Source organism: Kogia breviceps, chromosome 6, assembly GCF_026419965.1.
Source record: "Kogia breviceps isolate mKogBre1 chromosome 6, mKogBre1 haplotype 1, whole genome shotgun sequence".
Taxonomy (NCBI): domain Eukaryota; kingdom Metazoa; phylum Chordata; class Mammalia; order Artiodactyla; family Physeteridae; genus Kogia; species Kogia breviceps.
Window position 1 is genome coordinate 1,454,603 of NC_081315.1, and position 19,687 is coordinate 1,474,289.

Sequence of the window (19,687 nt, forward strand, 5' to 3'; positions counted from 1 at the left end):
GTGCAAGGTTCTGAGGACCAACCAGGGACCAAAGCTCCACTGTCACCGAGTCCGAGGGTGGGCAGGCCCAGACACCAGGCACTTCAGCACAAGGCACCGAAGAGCAGGCGTCTCCAGGACGCACAGGAAACGGAGCCTGGCCTGGCGGGCAGAGAGGCTGTCCCAGCGGGAGGTGCTTCGGAGCAGAGCTGTTATAGGAGACATTCAGGTGAACGTGGGATGGGAGAACATCCTCATCAGAACAGAAGGGTCATGTGCGGAGCCCTAGAAGCCAGAGGAAGTGTGGCTCATTGAGGGAACTAGGACAGAGGCGTGCGCTGTCATTGGCTCCTGCGGCCTAGGGAAGGGGAGGGGTCAGCGCTGAGGGTGGGGAACCCCAAGGCCTCCTCTAGACTTCGTCCTGGGGTGACAAGGCAGAGGAGAAGGAGATCCATTGATCCCAGGGGTGTTTAGGAAGATCCTGCTGCTGCAGCCTGGAGACTGATTTAGAGGCGGGCCAGGCAGGGAGGCTGGTAGGTAATCGGGGCCGTGCACTGTCCAAGGAAAGCCAGACGTTTTGAGAGCTTCAGGCTTTCCCCATCATTCCCAGTTCTGTTTGCAGACTTGGGCTTCTGTTTACAGCAAGTCCTGCCATGACCCTCCCTTTCAGTCCCCCCTCCTTCTCCCTCAAGTCCCCTGAATGACCTCCTGGTCCTCTTGTCCTTCCCCTCTCGCCGCCTGTCCTCGCAGGGTGGAGGAGGAAGGGCGGGGGGCCAGGAGCGGCAGGAGGGACTGAGTGGGACCCGGCATCTCACAGTCGCCCAGCCTCCAGATGGACTGCGTAGGAGAGCGTCGGATCCTAGATGTAAAATTTAACTTCAGGTTAGGACACCTCCTGCCGTGTGCAGCTCCGCGTTACGTTAAACCAGTGTCAATCTCTCCCTTCACCATCAATTTCTTTCTTTAAGTCACTTTCAAGATATGAGAAGTGGAAGATTTCCTGCCATATCAGTAAGCAAAGGATGTCGCAGTCATCAGTGATGGCAGCCAGCAGTGAGGCCGTGAGCCCCGAGGGAACCCAGGAAGGAGAGAGTACCTGCCACCTAGCAGCCGTGAGACTGCAGCCACCCCCGAGGGGGCAGCCCAAGGAGACTCGGGATGAGAAAGCACAGGACGCTGGCCGCGGAGAGCTGGGGTGCACATCCAAGGAAGGATTTCAGTGAGCCCAGACTCCAGCGTCTTCCCATACATAGAAAAGCGCTAAATTCCTTGAGGTCTCTGGTTTTCCTTAACTAACAATAATCTTTTACTGTTCAGACTACCTGCCCTTTGTTGCAAAATCTCCTCTGTAACCTGGCCCCCTCCTCGGAGCCCTTTTTCAGGGTTACTGGAGATGCTGCCTCCCGGGCTGAAGTCCTAAGGACGTCGTCCCCCGAATAAAACACCGTGCTCAACTTTTAGGTTGTGCACATTTCTTTACGTTGACAGATGTTACTCTTCCCGTCCGCCCCCCTGTTTTTGTCCCAGGCTGCCAGCGGGTAGAGAGCGGGGTGTCACTGGTGAAGGACGCGGTTGAGGAGAAAATATCCTTCAGCTGCACGGCAACAGGAGCGTTCAACTAATGTTCTCAAATGACTAATGCCTAAAACATATGACATCTGTAATTCAAGGACATCAGCAGAGGCAAACTATTACCTATAGGATGGGTAAGCAACAAGGTCCTGCTGTGGAGCACAGGGAAACTGTAGTCAGTATCCTGGGGTGCACCGTCCTGGAAAAGAGTCTGAAAAACGTATATGTTTATAACTGAGTCACTTTGCTGCACAGCAGAACTTAACACAGCACTGTACAGGAACGATACTTCAATAAAATTCAAAAATAACATCAAAAACAAAGACAGGAAAGAGGGAAAGCTTGAGTGTCCTACTAGTTCATGAAAAGAAGAATTTCTGCAACAATTGAAATCTGGTAGCTGTTAACTGACACGCAATTCGAATTGTAACACGGGCCACTGCATCACCAGATCTGCGCAGAATTGTGAAGAGTGCCCAGGAAAGAGACGCTCGCGTGTGGACAGGAAATGTCTCCGTGACGACTGAAAGAGGTTCGTAAAATTAGGCATAGGTGGTGAGGTGCGAGCTGAAACGACTTTTTGCCATCCACCCCTGCTTTACAAGTTTGCCTTTGGGCCCCTCTCTCCTGCTTCCGTTAACAGTGTCTTGGGCAAAGGCCCCGGCCTTGCAGTGCTTTTCAGGTATTAGCACGGTGTCATTTTTTAGTTTTTCAAGGGTTGCTCCAACCTAATGTCCCAACTTCCGTCTCCCAAAGCTTTTTCCTTGTTCCAGCTCCTACCCAGCCCATGAGCTCTGCCGTGGGGACGGGGCCCTGGCAGGCGGTCTCACCCTCTCCTCTTTCCCCAGCTGGCTTCTCCAAGAGCCCTCCTGTCTCTGAGCTGCTGATGTTCCCAGGATGGGGACAGGGTGCCGGGGAGAGAGGGCAGGCGGGGTTCCCCGGGGACTGGCGCCCTTGCCATAGCTACGGGGGCCTCTGCCGTGGCACATGTCCCGGCCCTACTTCTCTCCTATTCGCCCTGGGACTCCCCTCCCCGTTTCCCATGCCCTTCTCCAACACTGCACGGTTTCCTAACTCAAGCAGTGGATTTTCTGGCTAACATTTTCCCTACATTTGCCACTCAACCCTAGCCCCGAGGGTATTCACCGAGAAGAAACACTGATGTCACATTCTTTCCCGGTGACTCACCCTGGCTGCCTTCCAGGCTATGGCCTCTGGCTTTGGGAAATGTTATACTTATTTGCCCACCGAATTCTTTAGGGGCCACTCCGCTGACAGCTGCGATCTTTGCTCTGATTTTCAAGCAACTCCAATCCTAGACTTTTGGACTCTCGCAGGGAAGAATCAGTCAGCACGTGGAGTGCAGTCTCAGCTTACCACCCACCCTCAAGCCCCAGAGATCACAAAGTTCCAAGAGCCCTGCCACTGTTCGGAAGCCTCGGTTTCTGCAGCTTCGTGAGCACCCAGGTGGGCACAGAGACGTATTTCCAGATGTTTCTGGAAAGCTGCCTAGCTCTCCGTTGGCACCTGACTGTTTCAAATCATCCATGTTAAGTGTTCTTATCATACCTTGTCCTAGGCTTTGGGGCCCGAGCCACAGCTCCCAAGAGGAAAGCCTCACGTTCACATCCTGCCCCAGGAAGATGGCTCACCGTAACTCTAGAAGAGGGCACTTAGGGTGGCCCTAGGCTTCCAGGAGAGTCAGTCCACATACACAGCGAGCACTGAATTGAATCATGAAATTGAGGCCAAAACTCGGCCTCCATGCACTGCTGCTGAATCAAATCTCAGACAGAGTTCAGGGTGAAGTAGAAAAGAATACGTTTATTGCTTTGCCAGGCAAAGGGGGACACAGTGGGCTTGTGCCCTCCAAGGACTGGGGTGTGTCCCAGCCCAGGAGGATTTGGTGAGGAGTTTTGTAGCAATGGTTCAGGGTGGGGTTGCTGATAAGGACCTGGGTGTAGCAGGGCCTGTGCTCCTTTAATCTGGCCTCAGGGGGTCTCCTGATGAGCTTCTGTTGTTCCTGTTATCTGGAATGAAGAACGCTTCCTCTTCCTTTTGATGGGGGCTTCAGTATCTGCAAAACAGCTCAGTGATGTAGCTTTGTGCATTCCTTGAGGAGGAACCGGGACCCTGCCCCCAGGCTGCACCATTGTTTCTTGGCTACCCCTCCCTGGTCTCTGCACCCTCTCCCTTCCCTGATGAGCAACTGTTCAAATTTGCCCTTTGGAACTCAGGGAAGGCCACGGAGGCGGGTGTCTATTCCCTACAAATAAGAAATGGGGGACAGGGCTTCCCTGGCGACGCAGTGGTTGAGAGTCCGCCTGCCGATGCGGGGGACGCGGGTTCGCGCCCCGGTCCGGGAGGATCCCACGTGCCGCGGAGCGGCTGGGCCCGTGAGCCGTGGCCGCTGCGCCTGCGCGTCCGGAGCCTGTGCTCCGTAACGGGAGAGGCCACGGCAGTGAGAGGCCTGCGTACCGCTAAAAAAAAAAAAAAAGGTGGGGGGACATAGAAAGGCTTCCATGCCCAGGAGCCCCACAGGGTCTGGCTCGGTTTCAAAATTAGCAACTCTGGGTTGAAATCTTCCATGAGGCATCTAGTCCAATTCTATAAACAATAGCTTAATCAACAGTAAAAGAATCCTTATAAGATTTCCTCCAAACTCTGCTTGAATACCTCTGGCGACAAGGACATTTCTGCATCTCAAAGCTGACCACACCATTTCTGTACAGTTCTAATTGCCGACAGCTTTGGGTTTCCTTTGAGTCAGAATTTCTGTGTGTAAATTTTACCCATTTTTTTCAGATTCAATCTCCAAAAACTCGTAAAATCTGAACAGTCACTTTTCTGCATGGTACCCCTTTCGGTGTTTTGTAAACAATGATCGTTTCCCTTTTCGATTGCTCTGGTCCAACCTAAACTTCCCCAGTTTTTTCCAAGTGTTCTTTCTAGGGTAGGTTTCAAGCTTTCCTTACTACTTTGGCCACCCTTCTCTTATTGTTTTCCAGCTCATCCAATGCCCTACTTACAATATGGTAGCCAGAATTTAAAACAACACCAGGAAAAATGAAACAGGGACTCATTTCCGTAAAAAGTTAATATCCCAAAAGGGTGCAATCCTAACTCATGTGGTTGCAAAATGAATATATGTTAAAGATGCATTAAGGTTGTAATCAACAAGGAAAGCAGACAGAGATGATAACTGGTTGAAAAGAACCCAAAGAACGGACACACTGATAGGTCAGGAATATGGAAATATTTGTGCAAAAGGGAAGCACATCTGTTTACCCCATGACGGGAGGGGCTTGTCAGTTACCCCTCCACTCAGTGCAATTTGCATGTGTATAGAGAAAAGTGATCTTGCATTACTATCTGTTATCTACAATTCATGGTCAGTGCAATAGCTTTCAGAGCTTCTGAAGACTCAGAGTCAGATCACCCAGAGAGCATCTACTTCCCTTGCTCCAAATATTATATTTCTTTGAATTCAACAAAATAATGGTTGTTCATAGAAGCCAAAACCTACATAGTTATAAAATTGCCCCACATCTTTCTCAAAAGTTTCTTCACATTTATAAGGATTAGTAGATTAGCCCAATAAACACTAAGGTTAGCCTTAGGTTACTTAAGGAAAAAAAAAAAAGAAAAAGGAGGCATTGAAAGCACGTTTGCCCTTCCCTGGGTATATCTGAAAGGAAGCTCATGTCATTGGCTTGCTAACCGGGCCTCACCCTTCAAGTTTCCCACCTGACCAGAGTCTGGGTTGATCAGTCCCAAATCAGTTAACAAAGCCAATTAATTCAACCAATGCCAACTGAATTGACAAATCTGCTGTACGCATGAGAAACAACAATAAGTAAAAGTATAGATTTGCTTGCAGATAAATCATATTTCAGTTGGACAGGGCAAGGGGAAGACATGTATAAATAAATTACAGGGCGAAATATAACTTACCGGCAAAAAAATAAGCTATTGGAATTTTTAAATGAGCTAATATTTTAGGTCAAAAAAATCAGAAACAACTTAATGGGAAAATTGCATTTCCTTAAATTATATCAGGGTACAAGAGATACTCCCGGAAAAGGAACCAGGAAGCATGGATCCTAGATTTGAAGTGTTGGAAATACTGCTGGGTCATCTGAGGGTCTCGAACGTCAAGCTGAAGAATTTTTACGCAACCCCTAAGCAAAGGAGGGTCATGGGAATTTTCGAAACTTTTATTTACAGGACAAGAGCAAGGCTGAAAGATCCCAGCAGAGCTGTGAAGAAGACTGCACAAGGCAAAGACTGAGGGGAGGGCACCTCTGGTAAGTAAACCTGGCGGACCTGGCAGCAGTGCTCCGGCAATGAAGCTGGCAGGGGTGGGTGTGGGCTGGGAGAGAAAGAAAGGAGGGATGATTCCAAGTTCTCCAGTTTAGGGAAGAGTCTGTATTAGCTTCCTGGCGCTGCTGTAACAAATCACCGCAAGCTTGGTGGGCTTAAACAAGAGAAATGTATTCTCCCCCAGTTCTGGAAGCTGGACGTCCTGTGCCCTCTGGAGGCTCTGGGGTGGCATCCTGACTGGCCTCTTCGTGGCTTCTGAGCTCTCGGCATCCTTGGCCCCATGGCTTGTGGGTGTGTCACTCCAACCTCTGTTTCTTTCTCCACGTCGCCTTCCTCCCGTGTCTCTGTGTGTCTTCTCTTCTCATAATGACACCGATTATTGGATTTTAGGGCTCAGCCATAGCCAGTCTGATCTCCTCTTGATCCTTAACTCTTTGCAAAAAACTCATTTCCAAATAAAGTGACTTTCTGAGGTTCCAGGTGGACATGAACTTTTAGGAGACACTCTTCAACCCACTACAAGTAACTTGGAAAAAAGCGGGATTATTAGTGCAAGTAAGTGTTCCGCTGCCTGTCCTGCTGGAAAAGCAGTTTTCTGTGAAGGTAGATTCAGGTTGGCGTCCTGACAGCCGGATGCGTGAGTGGTGTAGAAGCTGGAGTAGACCGACTCCTGGCTACGAAGTGTAGAGCCAAGGGTGACAATCATTATCGTAATTAATAATAATAAACATAGATGAAGTCAGCAGCGACATGAAAGTTATGAAAAGAAAAGACATTTTTTAGCCAGCAAAAACTACTTTTTTTAATTGGAGTAGAGTGGATTTACAAGGCTGTGTTAGTTTCAGGTGCACAGCAAAGTGATTCCGTCATATATTTCTGCATATATATATATTCCTTTTCAGATTCTTTTCCCATATAGGTTATCACGGAATATTGAGTGGAGTTTGCTGTGCTGTACAGCAGGTCCTTGCTGTTCATGTACTTTCTATGTAGTGGTATGTGTATGTCAGTCCTGAACTCCTAATGTATCCCTCCCCCCATTTCCCCTCTGGTAATGTTAGACCTGAACGGTCTCCGAGGGATCCCAGCTCGCCCAAGAACCGCCAAGAGTCGAGAGTCGCTGCAACACGCAAGAGGTTTATTAGGAGCCGGTGCACCGGGGTTCCTTGGTCCTCACGCAGGAGGCCGAAGAGGAACCCCTCCCAAGCGGAATCACATACATTTTATAGCTTTCATTTTTCATTATGCAAAGTGTGGATATATCAAGGGTTTTTTTCTCATTGGTTTGTTTGTTCCGGACCGGAGTGGGGACTTGGCTCTAGTTCCTTGATTGGTTGGCTGTCGGATGCCTACTTTACATTTTCGTGTTTTTGTGGTGGGGGGTTGAGTCACATGAGTTATGGTTGGCTAGGGCGACCTTTAAACTCTGGCTTAATCATTCTTATCACCCGCCATACTTGTTTGCTCGGAACGGTTTCTGCCCAGGGGGGACATTCCAGTATCTTATTGCCAGCCGAAAAAGCTCAAAGCTCAAAAGTATCGATAGGGAAGTAGGGGTGTAAGTATAGTTAAGGCCCTACAGTAACTGTAAGTGTGTTCTCTATGTCTGTGAGTCTTTCTGTTTTGTCAATAAGTTCATTGTGTCATTTTGTGGGACTTCCTAAACCGAGCCGTGCTGGTAACACAAAGCCGAGCGCTTGCTTATGGGGTAAGGAAGTCAGCGCCTTCAGGGACCTTTGTACTGTCTCCAAGTGGGAGGACGGAAGGCAGCATCGATTGACAGGGGAGTTTGATTTAAGGCAGAGACTTGATTAGGGTTGGGTCAAGATCACGTGCGGGAGTCCCGTGGGGAGAGGAAGTCAAAGAACCTGAGGGCGTGAGCTAGTGATGCTCCCCTGGAAAATGCCCGGGGCTTTCCGAAAGTTCTCGTCATGAGCAAGCACATCCGTAAGAGTCTCCAGCAAAGTAAAGTAAAGACAGGAGGCTAGCAGACGGCCAGGAGGGAGACCCCGCCGGCAGGGAGCTGGGGTTCCTATTCTCAGCACCCTTTCTGAATGTGAGGGCAGGTAGCCTCACAGCCCACAGGTTTAGAGCGAGGGCTCCGAAGAGGAATCTAGATGAATTTCTTGAGGTGCAGACCACAGGGGCCAAGGTGATGGTGATGCTTGGGTTCGGGTTTTGGTTCTTTAAAAAGATGCCTGCAACTTTGGTCAAGGGTTCAAAATGGGTTCTGAGTGTATCCAAATTTTGGAACAGAAACAACAAATGTGGGAAGATGATGATCATGAAATTAATAACTATAAGGCATTAGGAAAGTATGGTCATATTTAAAAATAAAGCGATGGCTTCAGTAAATTGGTATGGTAGACGAGTCTTCTCCTTCTGCACTGTGCGCGAACCGTGACCCTACCTTCCAGCCCTTTGGTGAACAGGCAAAGCCACGTGCTTAGTTATGACGGGTGCGGTGAACTAGGAGGAGAGGAGAAGGACTTCTGTGTGTCCCTTCTGGGCTGAGACAATGACAGTCGGTGGTGTGATGCTCCAGCTGGTCCGTTTCCACACACCGCGCTCATGGGGGTGTGTAGTGAGATTCCGGAGCCACTAGGTGGAACATTCTAGATCCCTCACTCATCAGGAAGCAGTAGCTCTGCAGAGTCACTGACTTGCAGCAGACTTTCTGAAGGCAAACAACACGTGTGTGTGTGTGTGTGTGTGTGTGTGTGTGTCCATAACAGCTTTGAAATTAATTTATTCCTGCAGCAAACCTTATCATACGTTATATACCGAATTCTAAGAGTCACAAAAATGAACAAGTGATGACAAACTGGGTCAAAAACATAGAGGCTAGTGTTTGAAGGATCTGGTGATGAGGCAAAGGAGGAAAAAGGGGGAGATTTCAAGGTCTTAAAAGCAAATGCACATTTTTGATATTTCATTTAGTTTTATAAAATTTGGAAGCCAGAGCAGCATCAAGAAATCCCAGGTTAACTTTTTTGAATTTTAGATCATAAAATTAAGCCTCCTTTCGCGGCTAATGTCACTTTTCACCTTCCGATCCCCATGCTTGCTTGGAAACTCACATCAGAATCCACACATTTGGTGATTTGCCAAGAATTTGACCTCATTGCCAGGAATTTGATCTCATTGAAGCTAAGGGCCTATATTAAATCGCTCTATTTTTTCCTGAAATATTGTCTGCCTCTTACGTGCTCTGGATTATTGAAATATATTTAGGTAGCATTTGATGTAAGAAATAATTTAAATTGTTTTTGATTTATCATACACTATTTTCTTGGGCAATTATTTTTATAGTTTTTTTTTTTTTTTTTTTTTTTTTTTTTGCGGTATGCGGGCCTCTCACTGTTGTGGCCTCTCCCGTTGCGGAGCACAGGCTCCGGACGCACAGGCTCAGCGGCCATGGCTCACGGGCTTAGTTGCTCCGCGGCACGTGGGATCCTCCCGGACCGGGGCACGAACCCGTGTCCCCTGCATCGGCAGGCGGATTCTCAACCACTGCGCCACCAGGGAAGCCCATTGGGCAATTATTTTTATACTTCTTCCATCAATTGTCAGTTCAGAACAGCGTGTTCTCATAATTCCAGGAAGTCATGTTATGGCTGTCAAGGCGAGGTGTTGCGTAATCGGTAACAGTAAATAGGCTGATTCTTTGAAGCTCTTCCTGCTGGAAGGTGTGTAAGGATATCCACGGAAAGGTGCCAAAGTCTACCTGCCAACAACTGAAACCTAGGAGTTGAAAGAGCAGGGAGATAAATAAGGAAATGTGCTACAACTGTCCTGAAATATTGAAATATTAGCCTGGGAGGCACTGTGAAAGTACACAGTGATCCCTTGTTCTACGTGGCAACGTGTTCTAGTAGGAAAAAGAGTGGTCTATCCTTAACTCGCTTTCGCTGCTGGATTCGGAGTGTGTGCTTTGTACAAACGAGTCAGTGTGGAGGGAAAAGGTCCTCTGCTAATTCACTGCCTGGCGTATGGTGGGTGCTCAGTAGATATTTGGTAATAAGGCAATGGATGAATAAGTGAATGTAGTCATGGAGCAATTGGTCTAAAAGGTGAAGACCTATTCCTTTGTAACATTTAGAAAAGGCTTGAAAACCTAGGGTTCTAGTTTGCACGGGAAAAGCTTAGATCGTTAGTGGATAATCTCTCTTCCTGGAAAAGGAGGGAGCCAGAGTGCTAGGTTCAGGCCTGAGTAGGGACTGACAGAGCTGGACTTAAAGGTGGGGACCTCACTTGACTGCCGGCTCAGGTAGGGGCTGTGCTTTGAGCGGCAGATCTAGGAAGAAGCCAAAATAGAAGGAAGGCAGATGGCCAGAATTTCTCTCCTGAAACAGAAAAAATCAGAGCAAGGCAATGGAACAGAAAGAAATCAGGAAAAAACTGGAGGGCCAGGAGATAAACAGATTCTTGGAAGTAAAGCGTCATAACTGCAATAACTTCTTAGAAGATGAGGTAAGTGTGCTGTTGTAGAGATGGCTAGCTATATCCCAATACCTAGTCTTCCTTACTTACTTAGTAATAACTACCTGGTGGTCAGTGAACACACTGCAGTCCAGGAAGAAGTAAGGACATTCTCCATCCTTCCTTTCAGCTGGTTATGGTCAAGTGACGACAGTTTGGCCAACGAGCTGTGGCAAAATTGGCGTGCTACTTTTAGAAAATCTACTTTAAAGGAACTGGACATTCCCTTCCTGGGTTTTCCCTCCATCCTGCTTCGTGAAATGCAAACGTGAAGGCTGGTGCTCCAGCAGCCATTTGGGACCATGGATATTGCTCTGGAGAAGGCAGAGTAGAAACTAAGCAGGAGCCTGTGTCATAAATACTTCATGAGCCCAGATTGCTTATCCCTGGATTCGTTTTACATGGAAAAAGAAAAAGTCCATCTTACTCAAGTCCCTATTTTTTGAGTCTACGTTACAGCTCATATAGACTACAGTTGGTCTTGGTAGTTGCAAATACGCCTTCATTTACTTTCCAAAAAGGAGTCATCTTGAATGTAATGGAAAACTTTTCTAGAATACCCCCAGAAAAGAGCGTGATAAACCTTGATACTGACTGATAATACTAATCATTGACCAAGCTGTTACAATACCTGAAATTTTATTTGGTTTCTGTACAAAGCGGAACACACGTGTAAACATGATTTTTATATTTTCTGGTGAATCGATGGTAATAGTCCTATAATTTTAGTATAGCAAGAAACTTTGGCTAATCCTCTAATTTTTCAGGTGGAAAAGCTGATTCAATGACTTGACCAAAGAAAAATGTTTAACTTATTGTAGAAACGAAACTAGCAGCTAGCTATCCTGGTTTTCAGTCCCGTATCTTTCTATTCTTTTTTTTTTTTTTTTTTTGTGGTACGCGGGCCTCTCACTGTTGTGGCCTCTCCCATTGCGGAGCGCAGGCTCCGGACGCGCAGGCTCAGCGGCCACGGCTCACGGGCCCAGCCGCTCCGCGGCACGTGGGATCCTCCCGGACCGGGGCACGAACCCGCGTCCCCTGCATCGGCAGGCGGACTCCCAACCACTGCGCCACCAGGGAAGCCCCCGTATCTTTCTATTCTACCACGATGCTAGTATTTAAAAAAAGATAACATGTCCTCATTTCTGCCAAAATACAATTGCTTAAGTGTTCTCAAAGCCAAGAGATACTATTCAGTATCTGAAAGAGTAAGAATTTCTGCTTCACAAAATTTAAGAAATAATCTTAAAGTTTTGAGTTCTATTGCAGTAAGTTTATATCAATTTACATTCCCACCGGAACTGTGCTCTTATATTGACATAGTAAGACACAGATAACACTCTATATTAATATTTTTAAATGTTTTCCTCTGGTGGATATAGCATTTAGAGGTTACTAACCGTCTGATATATCCCTACATAAAATTTTTCCTGTTTTATTTTGATGTATAGTCTAATCCATCTCTTCATTTGATTGTAGTTTGATAATATCTGCTGCTGCAGCGAGAACAGGGAAATAGTCTGTTCTTTCCTAGAGCCTGGTAGATCAAGATTTACTTCTTCTTATTAATGGTTTGAAATGATTGTTTCAGATTTTTGACTTGTTGGATTACACTGTGAATCTCTGGGATTGTAGTCATATTTAAGAAAATCCATGTACAGTTTATTTCAGATGTGAGCGGTATGATTTTAGGGCATTTTAAGTGTTCTTATACTGTGACTAATCTTAACCAGGATGTCAGCATCACTCATCATAGGGTCAATGCCCTCACTGTAATGGCATCATATGAATTGCATATTATTTTTATTGATGTTAGCATTTTACGTCAAGCTGGCAAGAAATCAGTGAGGTCCTGGATAGCTAAGATATCGGCAAGCCCACTTCCCGCCAAGGGAAGAGTGAAGGAAGGCATAGACTGGCAATAGCGAGGTGCCCAGTTAGAACAGGACATCCCGTAGGGTCAGGAGTCACCAAGTGATGTGTCAGAAAGGTGCTCCAGAGTCAGGTGGGAAGGTGGGATGTAGTCTCAGATGAAAATGACTCAGCAAGGACCAAGCATCCGATGCTGGTGAGTCATGAATAGAGTGTATTGCCTCCAAGTTAGGTAATTAAAGGCCTGATACTAGATCACAAAGCGGCATGAGATAATAGACTGCACTGTTAGGATGGCGATAAAGTGAGAAACAGCTCTGCTGGCAGCCAGTCCGTAATGTTCCCGCTTCACGTAAACATTGTCAGCCAGGAAGAGTTCCCTCCGCAACCAGAAAAGGGCCTAAACAGGCCCCCTCCCTCCTGACTCCACAAGGGTCCACGGCTCAGCCCTCCCACTGCAAGAACGGGTGAGATGGCCTCCAGCCACCTCCTCTTTGGCTTCACGGGAGGTCGCCTCTCCCAGGACTGTTCCCAAGCCAGTGACACCGTGGTAGGGACCCCAGAGCTGGGCCATCTCTGCCTGATGTGGACTCTTCTATCGGACAGGCTGGCTGCCTCCCCCTCCAGGTGTTTCTCAGCACAGCTCTGAGTCAGAAGGACTTCCTGTCCAACCTCCTTTCACAGATGTCAGAGAAACGCGGTGGTCTGTAGGAGCCCTGCTTCTTCCTGCGGCCCCTCCCTTGTCTCTTCAGAGATGTTCCCCTGCTAAATCTCTTGCACTTGTACTTTCTACTTGGCGCCTGCCTCCCAGAGGGTAATCTGACACGGTTGGCTCTGCGGGGGCAGGAGGAAGGACGGGTCTGCCGATGGATGCATCCCTCACCCCCTCGGGGGCAAAGAGGACCGGGGGGTGCTGGCCCAGTGGCCTGAGGTCACAGACACTCCCGGGTGCATGACGGTGGTCCAGCGGCTGTTCCTGCTGGAGCAGAATGCCCTCGCCAGTGCGGCGACTCTGACCCTGGAAAGGTGGACGGGAACCGTGCCTGTGTGAACAGAGATGCAGGAAAACCTTCCCGGTGGCTGGAGCTTCACGGTCATGCAGGAAGGTGGAGCCCAGGCAGAGAGCGTATACAAACTTGTAGGCGGTGGTCAGTGCCCTGGCCAGTTGGTCAGGGGCCTGGAAGGAAAAGTACTAAAAAATCAGAGACAAAGACACGGGAGGTAGAGGCATGCATGTAGGAGGGAACAGAGTGTGAAGATATTTTTACAATCATATGTTCATGTCCTCCCACCAGAAGGTGTCCATCATGGGAAAGGCACTGAACAGCTACGGTGGCAAAACGGTTTGGCCCGTCCTGGTCATTAGCCATCCGAGAAGTGGTACAGTGGCCCGTAAGGGGGTGACCAAGACGGCAGAGAGGAGAATGCACGTGCACCCAGCCATACGGGTCCCCACTTGCAGATGCTGACATAGCTGCTGTGGCCTCCAGATATCTCACTTGCCAGCAATGGAGACCAGTGCTGGGCCTCCCATATGTTGCTTTCTCAAGGACACCAACCTTCAGCCGGGTGGCAATTCAGCTACACGGGGCCCCATTGCCCAGAATTCACCCTTCCAGGAACGGGTACCTATTTGGTGTACCGGTTTGCCTTTCCTGCCCTCAGAGCCTCAGCCAGCATCACGCTTTGGGGGCTTACAGAGTGCCTGACCCTCAGGCAGGAAATCCCACATGACGCATCATCTGAACACCGAAGCGCGAAGTGGTAGCAGACTCATTTTCCTAGAATCCCCCGGCTGTGTCATGTACCACACCAACCAGAGGCAGCCGGCCTGCTAGAGCCCTGGGATGGCTTTTTGAAGGCATCCGTGAAGTGCCATCTTGGACATAATAGTCTGCAAGGAAGCGGTATCATTCCCAGGATACAGTAGATGCAGCAAATTAAGAGACCTCCCAAGAAAACCATAATTTGCAAAGATACGTGCACCCCAATGTTCGTAGCAACATTATTTACAATTGCCAAGACATGGAAGCAAACTATGTGTCCAGTGACAAATGAATGGATAGAGAAGATGTGGTGCATATATATATATACACATAAAGGAATATTACTCAGCCATAAAAGAGAATGAAATAATTCCATCTGCAGCAACATGGATGGACCTAGATATTATCCAACTAAGAGAAAAACAAATATCATATCACTTATATGTGGAATCTAAAATAAAATGATACAAATGAACTTATTTACAAAACAGAAACAGACTCACAGACACAGAAAGCAAATTGAAGGTTACTAAAGGGGAAAGAGGGGGAGAAATTAGGAGTTTGAGATAAACATAAACACACTCCCATATATAAAATAACCAACAAGGTGGGCTTCCCCGGTGGTGCAGTGGTTGACAGTCCGCCTGCCGATGCAGGGGACGCGGGTTCGAGCCCCGGTCCGGGAAGATCCCACGTGCCGCGGAGCGGCTGGGCCCGTGAGCCACAACTACTGAGCCTGCGCGTCCAGAGCCTGTGCTCCGCAACAAGAGAGGCCGTGACAGCGAGAGGCCCGCGCACCGCGATGAAGAGTGGCCCCCGCTTGCCTCAACTGGAGAAAGCCCGCGCACAGAAATGAAGACCCAACACAGCCAAAAATAAATAAATTAATTAATTTAAAACAACAACAACAACAAGGACCTCCTGTAGAGCACAGGGAACTCTACTCCATATCTGGGAATAACCTAGAACGGCAAAGGATCTGTAATAGGATAGATATGCATGTATGTCGGACTGAGTCACTTTGCTGTGCACCTGAAAGCAGCACAACGTTGTAAATCGACTCTCCTTCAATCACAAGCACAAACCGAGTGGCCTCGCCATGTGGCTCTGTGTCTCCAACGGGAAGAACACACAGTTCTCGGAGCCCGGGTGGCTCCGCTTTCTGTCGCTGCCAGTGTCCCCCCGGGAACTCTCTGCCGCCTCTGGCTGCAGTGGAGACTCGGAGGGGCCCCCTTCACAGTAGGGGACACAGAAGTGATCCCCGCACCACAAGCTGTAGGTCCTTGTGACCAGAGCCCGGCAGGCAGCAGAGGAGAGTGACTGTCGCTGGTCGTCGGGTAGAAGGGCTGCTCTTGCACGGCTGGGCACGGGGGAGCACGCGTGGGACTCAGGTGGCCGCCGGGGCATCTCCTGGTGCCCCTTTCCGACCGTGCGGTGAACACACGCCACAGCAGCCCTGGCCTGAGAAAGGTCCGCTTCAGACAGGAAGAGCTGCCTGTGGCTGCCACTGCCAGCTGGGCCCCCAGCCTCTGCAGGGCTGGCCGCTGGCCGAGGGGGGTGGATGAGGGACAGGGGAGGAGAGTGCGGACGCATGAATGGCCTTTGCAGTCGGAGACCAAGAACAGCCACTGCGGCTTCTTTATGTCCCACCAACTCCCTCCCCCACGTTTCCACTTTGGGTGGGAACTGAGAGCCCTGGGATCCTGGGGAAGCTTCTCCCTGAGCATCTGGGCGTCTGTGCGGTGTAACGAGTGGCGGGCGGGAGCCTTGAAGGTCACCTCTCAGATTCCCCTGCTGGGAGGCATGGGGGTCGCTGAGGGCCTGGGGCAGCCCCCTTGGGATCCACGGAGCAGCGTTCCTGCCGAGGACACGCCGGCGTCCAGGCCGCGCCAGCCAAGCCTGCGGTGGTGCTGGAGCTGGGCCCTCTTTCCATCACTGACCTCCCCGACGGGACACCCTTGCTGTTGGCTCCACGACAGCCTGGCCTTGTCTGTGTGGCTCTGTAGCCCGATCTCCTCTACCCCAAGCCTCCTGTCTTCCCTCTCTCCTCACGGGTGTCAGACCCCCATCCGGGGTCAAGGGCTCTCTTGGCCCTTCCTCCTGCTTCCGTCCTCCCGAAGTCTTTCTCCCAATCAACGTCTTCACTGGACCCGGAATGACACAATAACCAACCACCCAATTGTCACCTCTTTGTGACAGTATCCAATCGAGAAACAAGATCTTTTTTGACCCACCTCCTAGAGAAATGGAAATAAAAACAAAAACAAATGGGACCTATTGAAACTTTAAAGCTCTTGCACAGCGAAGGAAACCATAAACGAGACCAAAAGACAACCCTCAGAATGGGAGAAAATAGCTGCAAATGAAGCAACTGACAAAGAATTCATCTCCAAAATATACAAGCAGCTCATGCAGCTCAATAGCAAAAAAACAAACAACCCAATCAATAAATGAGCAAAAGACCTAAATAGACATTTCTCCAAAGAAGACATACAAATGGCCAAAAAACACACGGAAAGATGTTCAGCATCACTAATTATTAGAGAAATGCAAATCAAAACTACAATGTGGCCCCTGTTTCTTAACCAGCCTGAGCCCGACTCATTCAAGACGTACGTTCCAATTCCTCTTTTGGGAGACATACCATGGTTCTTTTGAGTTGCATTCCCGGCAACTAGCAAAAAAACAAAACAACAACAAAATCAAAACAAAACCAAAAAACCTACTCAAAAACACAAAAACAAGAACCACCAAAAAACAACAACAAAACACCAACCTAGCTTTCTGACTACCACTGTATCTGGCCGTCTTTGACTGGGAGGTTCAATAATTATTAGCATTAGACAAACTTTGGTTTGATTCTCAATTCTGCCACTTATTAACCTGTGGGATTTTGCTAGAACTAATTTAAACTATATACAGTAGTGACCCCAAATCCCACAGTAAATTTTACTAGACCAAACGTAAACTAAATGCATCTTAGATCCCTAAAATGTTTGTGGCTGCTCCAGCTTTCTACCCACCACTCACAACAGAAGGGAATATGTGTCGGAGGGGTGATCAGATGGGAAGAGATAGTGTTATTACGAGATTACAGCAAACATAGCAAACATCTGCAAATTCTATAAAAGTATATGTGACCATATGAAAACCCTGCTAGGCTTCCCAAGGGCTTCGAAGATTAAACTTCATTAGCTTCAATGTAAATTAGTTTTCCGTGTAAAATAATGAATGATTGGATGCACCATAAAACCATTGTCTCCTTCAAGAAAAGCTGACTACTAGCTGGGGATTCAGGGTTGGGAGGGTAGATTCAAAAGGCAGCTTGGCTTTGAGGCTAAAAGACTAAGAGAGTGGAGGGGTAGAGAGAGAGACAGATAGACAGAGAAAAACTTAGAATTAGGAGAACCTCTGCTTAGAACCCGGGAAGAGAGAAGCCTAAAGAATATTCTTAGGAAGCTTTGCTCTGTGTGAGTGTGGAAAACCCTTCCGTAATACGCACATGATTGTTAAAATGTTTGGAATTTAATATGCATGTATTTATGAATATCATGGGGTTGCCCTTGGTTCAGTTATACTCAGTTTACACACATGTGCAGGTTGCAGTGGAAATAATGACCAGAAAACTCACATGCTAACTTTGTGCAGGTGCCGTTCGAAGGTCTTCTCCTGTGTGACCTCATTTAATCTCCACGATAAGTGTTGAAGGTAGATACTCTCATCATTATCATTTTATAAACGAGGAATTGAGATCCCTAAATTCTTCAGAGTCACACAGCTATTATTAAGCGCTGGGGACAGGATCGGAATCGAGCCTGACCCTGGAGCCTGCATTACCTATACAATATTGGCAAGGAGGTACATAGACGCCTCCTTAGATGTCCTTAATTCACTACGCTTCTAACCTTCTCCAGGAGGAGACAAATCCCATTTCTCCATCACACCTTCGTCTCAACTTAATTGAAGCAGGGCAGATTATGTTATTCTTTATACTAATTAGTTTTCCCCTCCGTTAAATATAAATCCCAGCACTGTGTACAGAGAACCCATGAGCTTCGGAGGCCGATGAGACCTGAGTTTGAATTTTGGCTGCGTTACTTAGAAGCTATGTGAACTGCGGTAGTGTTACTGGTCCGTCTGTTCGCTTCATGACAGCCCAATGAACCGGAGAAAAGATGTTGAGGGCAGGGATACGACTTTTTTGGAAAGCCGGCAGAGCGAGAAGATGGCAGACTGATATCTCCAAAAGTCCATCTTATTGGGGTCTGGGTGCCAGTTTTCTTTTATAGCACAGAGAGGGGGAGGAGATGAGGAAGTAAAGTGAAAAGGCCACAAGTTGTGCAAATATCCCCAGGAATGGCCAGCCTCGGGGAGGGGACGTGTTAATTTCGTCCACAGGTGGCCGGGGTCAGGATGTTTCCCTGAGCAAAGGCACTTCTGTTTACCATCAGGCAGAGGGGCAGCGTTCCCCAAGGCAGGCCATTATGTATAGACAGTAACCTTTTAGTGAACAAAAGCAGCTGAAAGTCAAGGTTAAAGTAAAAGAAACAGATCCCACACGGAGTCAGATGTGGTTCTTCCCTGTAAGGGTAGGATCTCATTTCCTTTTTTTTTTTTTTTTTTTTTTTTTTTTTTGCGGTATGCAGGCCTCTCACTGTTGTGGCCTCTCCCGTTGCGGAGCACAGGCTCCGGACGCACAGGCGCAGCGGCCACGGCTCACGGGCCCAGCCGCTCCGCGGCACGTGGGATCCTCCCGGACCGGGGCGCGAACCCGCGTCCCTTGCATCGCAGGCAGGCGGACTCTCAACCACTGCGCCACCAGGGAAGCCCCATTTCCTTATTTTTAAAACAGGTGATAATAGTATGTAGTTTACCAGCAGTGTTTATGTTACGTAAGATGATGTCTATCCGATGAGTGGACAAAGAAGATGTGGCCCATGTATACAATGGACTGTTACTCAGCCACGTAAAGGAACGAAATCGAGTTATTGGTAGTGAGGTGGATGGACCTAGACTCTGCCTTACAGAGTGAAGTAAGTCAGAAAGAGAAAAACAAATACCGTATGCTAACACATATATATGGAATCTAAACAAGCATAAAACGGTTCTGAAGAACCTAGGGGCAGGACAGGAATAAAGATGCAGACGTAGAGAATGGACTTGAGGACACGGGGAGGGGGAAGGGTAAGCTGGGACAAAGTGAGAGAGTAGCACTGACATATACACACTACCACATGTACAATAGGTAGCTAGTGGGAAGCAGCCGCATAGCACAGGGAGACCAGCTCGGTGCTTTGTGACCACCTAGAGGGGTGGGGTAGGGAGGGTGGGAGGGAGACGCAAGAGGAGGGGGATATGGGGATATATGTATACGTATAGCTGATTCACTTTGTTATACATCAGAAACTAACACACCACTGTAAAGCTATTATAGTCCAATAAAGATGTTTAAAAATATATAAAAAGAAAAAAGATAATGTGTATAGCAACACCTAGTGTATATATCACAAGGGTTTAATATATGGTCATTTTCTTTCCTTCTTTACCAGGAAATTAGCTAAGATACTTTAAGTATGCTGGTTTGTTTATATCAATGTTCATATTTTCTTGAACACTCAACCTGTCCAAATATTAATAGTTTGGATACTTTATTGGTAAACAATTTTCCACATTGAGGTGATGAAGAAAGTGTT

At 48.0% G+C, this 19,687-nt stretch overlaps 1 protein-coding gene across 4 annotated transcripts in view; it reads left to right on the forward strand.

The window, feature by feature from the left end:
- The window catches only part of GLRB (glycine receptor beta), a 154,380-nt gene that overhangs the window by 21,284 nt on the left and 113,409 nt on the right, over positions 1–19,687 (forward strand). For 3 of the 4 annotated variants that reach the window (XM_067035407.1, XM_067035409.1, XM_067035406.1), the window contains one exon: positions 5,779–5,858. The gene's annotated coding sequence lies outside the window, so the exon portion shown is untranslated. Of the gene's footprint in view, positions 1–1,922; positions 2,084–2,888; positions 3,019–5,778; positions 5,859–19,687 lie in introns of those variants that run through there. The other variant, XM_067035408.1, reaches the window with a different exon arrangement.